Consider the following 6,000-nt stretch of genomic DNA (forward strand, 5'->3'; position numbering starts at 1 on the left):
GTGCTTGGATAATACTCATTCAAAAGGCTACAGGTAAGACTGATGTGTTACGGATGGAGGTGTGAGGGTCCCGGGCTTCTCTCTGCCGGTCAGTCCTCCTCGTTTCTTTCCATATGCAGACGTTCCATATTAACAGAAGAAGCCTGGTTCCACAGTTCATGTCTGTGTTCTTTGTTTGCAAAATGGGAGCCACTTACCTTGGTTAAATGGCACCATCATTCTCTTGTCATTTTCCTTGCCTGATAAATAGGGACAGCTCAGGTTTGTATTGTTGATGCAAAGAAATAACTCCTGCCGTGTTTGGATGCTCTGGAGTTGTTCACGTGTTGCCCTCCTGTCGTCGGGTCCTAGATCCCTACTTGTAGTAGAATGAGACATTGGATCTTACAATTGACTAGACACTGAACGTCAGAACACTGTTGAGCAGAGCGATGCTTCCCGGCAGCTCTGCGTGTGTACCCACGTGCACATGTGGCCAGAATGCTCCCTGTCACCAATTCTCATACAGACTGAACATTTTCCAGGCAACGTCAGACACTCCCCTGACCTTGCTGTGAGAGAGCGGCCTTCTCCACACCTGGTGAAGTTCTTCCTGATAGGAGGGCACTAGGACCAATCTTGGAGGAAGGGAAGTGAGCTGTCAAGAACTTCAGTGGGCTCGGCGGTTGATGGGAATGGATGGTGTCCAGAGTTCATCCTGCCTTTGGTTCTTAACGTGTCTCAGAACCACCAAGAGAGAGAGTTTTCCAGAAACAGGTGCCAAGGCCCTAGCTCAGAAGTGCTAGATTCAAGGTATCTAGAATAACATTTGAGAATATTTTTCTGGAGATTGATTCTTATACTTACTTAAGTCCTGCTGAACTAGTGTACCCATCACATTTTAGATAGAAGGGAGACAGGAGCTGGAATCGTATCCTCCCAAATTCAGGGGTCGATTTTAGTTAGGGACAAAAAATAGCATTCAAAATTTGAGGATTTTTAAAATAATAAAATCCTATCAATGCTTATGGTCATGGTCCCAAGCTCTGGGCTCATTTAACCGTGTCCCAGCAGTATTGGTAAGAGAATTAACTAACATCATACATTTAGTCAGTGTGAGAAACAGGACTAGAGCCCGAGTTACCTGAATCCTGAAGCGGTTTTTCTTTCCAGTACATTCTCTTGTCTTCTGCTTTGCTTAGACCTAGGTCTATCTGGTCAACGAGCTGAACTGATTAACTCCAGGATATCAATACTGTCTTAAGAGCAGATTAATGCTTGTATCTCCAAAGATAAGTTTACTTTGTTTAGGAGTTTCGATTTATCTTCATTTTTCCTTATTGTGGAGGGTCAGAATTCAGCACTCACTGGGCTTAGATGGTCCATTTTCTGGGGGACAGAAGGCACAATTCTCTCTCTTTTTAAAAAATTTTTATTTGACAGACAGAGATCACAAGTAGGTAGAGAGGCAGGCAGAGAGAGAGGGGGAAGCAGGCTCCCTGCTGAGCAGAGAGCCCGATGCGGGGCTCAATCCCAGGACCCTGAGATCATGACCTGAGCCAAAGGTAGAGGCTTAACCCACTGAGCCACCCAGACGCCCCAGAAGGCACAATTCTCTAAAAGGCAGTTGGTGAGATTCTGTCCCTACTTTGTGCGTTGGTTGTCTTCCTTGGTTAGGTCCTATTGGACCCTGCAGCCCATCTTCCTGGTGATGTCATCATGATTATGATTATTACCACTCTGTGTAGCCCAAATATGTGTGATTTCCTAAGAAAAGGTAGCATTTACTGATTCCTTAAAAGTAGTTTCTGTTTTAGCCAAGTTTGCACACTTACATCTTTTTGTACGTCTTCAATGAAACACTAAAAAGGTCTTTTGCCCCAAGGACAAATTGGGCTAAAAGCCCTGTTATGAACGCACCCACCTTTGGAAGAAAACAGTCCAAGCTGTGATTAAATGCATATCAGTGCTTAAGAATAATTAGCCTCGGTGGCCTATCAGCCTCCTTCATCCCGCCGGCCCCCCGTGAACCCCCTCACCCAATGACTTTTTCACTGCCTGATCTATCACCCCTCCTGGCTTTGCGAGGGCTGGAATTACACCCTCCTAAGCACCGAGATCGATTTTAGATAGGATCAAAATGCACATCCATAATTTGAGGATTTTCTAAAAAAATAAAATCCTATCAAAGCAGATGGAGATGGACACAGGCTTCGAGTTCATGGGATCATTTCCCAGCACTGACAGATGAGCTCTAGAGGCAAGTCAGCAGAAGAATTTTTCCTGAAAAAGCGTCGTGATAGAGATCGAGGTGTCTACAAACACAGTGAGCCTGGCTTGGTAGCACCTGCCAGGACAGAACAACCCCCTCCACCTCACCCCCACCCTCCCTACCTCCTGCCCCACCCTCCGCTCTGATTCCTCAGCCACAGCCTCACAATCCGGGGGCTCTTCCATGTCAGGCCCCCTACCAGAGGTTTGGTGTGTCATATTTCATTTTATTCACACAACCGCTCTATGAGAAAAGTACGGTTATCACCATTTTACACACAGGGAACCCAAGGTACTCAGAGGTTAAGCCCGAGATTACAAAGCTAGTAGATGGCTAGCTTACAGAGCCATAGCATTTGTCAAAAAAAAAGAAAAAAAAAAAAAAAGAAAAAAAAGGCTGGATAGCATCAGTGTAAACTCCAGAACCGGCAAGAAAACAGTTCACAGATTGTCCTGCTGTTGCTCGGTAGCATCTTTAGAAAGGAACAGCACAGAACAGCATCTGCGTCTGTGTCTCACTGATTACATCTTAAAGGGACAGCCCCTCCCCCAGCAATAATGAAGTTTACATCCTTTAGATACATAGGGCTTGGGGAGAAGTTAAACTGCTGTTTGTATAATAAAGGAACTAAAATATTTTTCAACCAGGCTGGACAGAATGCTTTCGATTACAGGTTATTTGAAAGCAGAGACAAAAGGAGGGAAAATGATTTGTCACCTGACTACAATACCCCTGTTTGCACATTATTTTCCCATAATTCTTTCTTCTAGTATATGTATTAGTTATCTACTGCTCCATAATAGATTGTCCGAAGTTTAGTGGCTTAAGGTAACAGGCACTAACAACTGCCATAATTTGATGATTTTTTGGGAAAAAAAAAATAGAGTCCTATCAAGGCAACTGGAGATGGACACAGGTTTTGAGTTCATGGGATCATTCCCCAGCAGTGACAAACGAGCTCTAGGTTCATATCAGCAGAAGAATTTTTTCCTAGAGTTTCTGCTCAAGGAGGCTCCCCAATCGGTTTAGTTGGGGGTGGGGGGGCCTGGACAGCCTCTCTCCTGATGCCACCGCCAAACTGTTGGCCTGGACTGCAGCCATTTCAAGGCTCAGCTGTGGAAGATCTGCTTCTGAGCTCCTGCATGTGGTTGTCAGCTGGCCTGTCTCTTACCTTGTGGGCATCGCCGTAGGCTGCCTCAGTATCCCCACATGGCACATGCCCCTCATTTCTGCAGGACAGCCTTTTGGTGTGGCTTTTTCCCGAGTGCGTGACGAGAAGCAGAAAGTATGGGGAGAGACTGAACCCCCACATGGAAACCACGGTCAGGCTTAGAGTTACCTTCTACCCCCTTTACCACACTCAGCTCACAAGAAGCAAGTCACTGAGTGCCGCTGACATGCCGGGAAAGAGGGATTACCCTCTTCTTTAAAAGGAAAGAGAAGCAAAGGTGTGTTTATACCTTGAAAACCAGCCCGTTGTTATCTTTAAGATACGTGCTGTTGTAGTACATATCCAGTTACTTTTTAACTTTTTCCTTTTAACATAATAAAAATCTTTTTCATGGTTGTGTAATATACAATACAGTGCATTTTCATAACTTTCCCCCAAACCTACCTCTGCATATATACATAGATTCTTCTTAGGTTATTTCCTAAAGTCTGTTGCTAGAAGTGACGCTAGATGCACATTTTTGGTCGTCATTCTTTGCATTATTTCATTGGGATGGATCTCTACCCGTGGGACAACAGGGTCAAGCATATGGATATCTTTTAAAATCTTTTAGGATTTAAAGTTTTTTTTTTTTTAAATTTTTTATACCTATTGTTATTTCCCTTTTGCAGAGGGTTGGACCGGTTTAAAGTCCTGCCTGCCAAGTAACAGATCTGCTGTCGTGGTTAAAAATCATGTTACAAAATTAAAAAAAGAAAAAAAAAAATCATGTTACAAGTTTTTCAGTGATATATACACCACATGCAATGAGTCCTTAACCCTGGAACCCGGAAGAAGGGCGCTGGAGGCACCTTCACTATCCTGGGCTTCGCAGGCAGATACCGACCTGATTAACACAAAGGGTCACGTTTTTCACTCAGATTATAATAAGCAGGTAGGCCTGGCTGAATAAAATTATAGCAATAATACAAGACAGTGTTAACTTCATGTACAGATCAAAAATTTATTCTTCCATTTCAGAGGAAAATTTTATTTGTTTTATTTTTATTAGTATTATTTTAAAAGATTTTATTTTTCAGTAGTCTCTACACCCACTGTGGGGCTCAGAATTAACAACCCCAAGATCAAGAGTCTCATGCTTCACCAACTGAACCAGCCTCAGAGGAAAATATAAAAAAGTTTATGGCCAAACTGCCATTATATTTCCAAGTATTTCCTTGCCAACTGTAGTCCTAATATGGAAAGGGTTGTTTGAATTGCTTAGTTCTTAAAAATAATTGTATGATAACGACAACATCCTTACAACTTAGTTCTTTTTGCCCACATCGTGGCTTTATTGACTTGTCATTCACATATCATATGATTCTATTTTCTTAGTACATTCACAGAGTTTTGAACACACAATCTCAGATCATCGTCATGACCCTAAACAGAAACCCAGTACCCATTTACAGTGTGACTTAATTCCTTTATTTTAGAAAGAAAGCCTCACAAATACCTTCTTTTGATGGGTGCCTGAAACAGTTTTTCAGTCTCTTTTGTGATCTAATTGCAAATATGGGGAGAGAATGACTTGCCCAACACTCCAAAAAAAAAAAAAAAATAGCTGTGGTCAGATGCAGGAACAAAAGTCAACCCTCTGGAGATGACGCCATTGGTCCTGGCTTAAGACAACAAGCCCTTTCCTTCCATTTTGCTCATACTGGGGGGCTAAAGACTTTTTTTTTCCCCTTTAAATTTCTCTAAGGATCTATGTTTCAAATATGTTGTAGGTATCCTGGCAAAGGTCTTGATGAAATCTTTAATAGGAAGTCACGCCACATGCTGAAAAAGAGTTGTAGGCAATCAGCAACAGGCCTGGCATCTCTTTATGGGTCATAATTCAAATGCGTCTTTAACAATCGTTTTCTCTTAAAGAGACAATGCTGGTGACTTCACTTTCAGGCCAATGAAATCACTGCCTCCTGGTGTCAATAGCAAAATAATGAAAAAAGAAACCATGTTGCCCACAAACAGAATGGAATGTCAGCTAGTGACCCGGGGCCTCTAGGGGGTAATTCACTTCCTCCAAAAGCAGAGGACACCAATTTCCTCCCCAGGAGGTCAGCGGTGAGAGGTGTAGGGTTACCATGGAGTCTAGATTCCAAGAGAAGGTTGAAATGTAATTGCCCTGCTGGTTTTGTTTAGCTACAAGGTTACTGTTAGGCTAGGGCAGTAATGAGGGAATAATAGCTGGAATGGGCCGGAGTTGACCCATGAAGAGAAGGATGAAGTTTTTTTTTTTCTTTAATACAGGAGGGTGGTTATTATAGATTGCCCTTTCTTCCAAATCCATTTGGCACTGGTGGCCAACTGAATGAGACAAGGATTCTTAGGTCAGTCCATTTTCCTGAATCACGAGACATAAATCAAAGCCGGGCATGAAAACTTCAGACTGTCTGTGACTCTGCAAATGGGGATGAGAGCTTTCCCTCTGGCCCCATGGGCAGATGCCTGCTTATTTGTATTCAGTGATTGAATTGGGGTCCTGGTGACATAAGCTGTGTGGACTTGGCAGCAGTAAATAATTCTAATGAGA

Source organism: Mustela lutreola, chromosome 7 (genome assembly GCF_030435805.1).
Source record: "Mustela lutreola isolate mMusLut2 chromosome 7, mMusLut2.pri, whole genome shotgun sequence".
NCBI lineage: Eukaryota > Metazoa > Chordata > Mammalia > Carnivora > Mustelidae > Mustela > Mustela lutreola.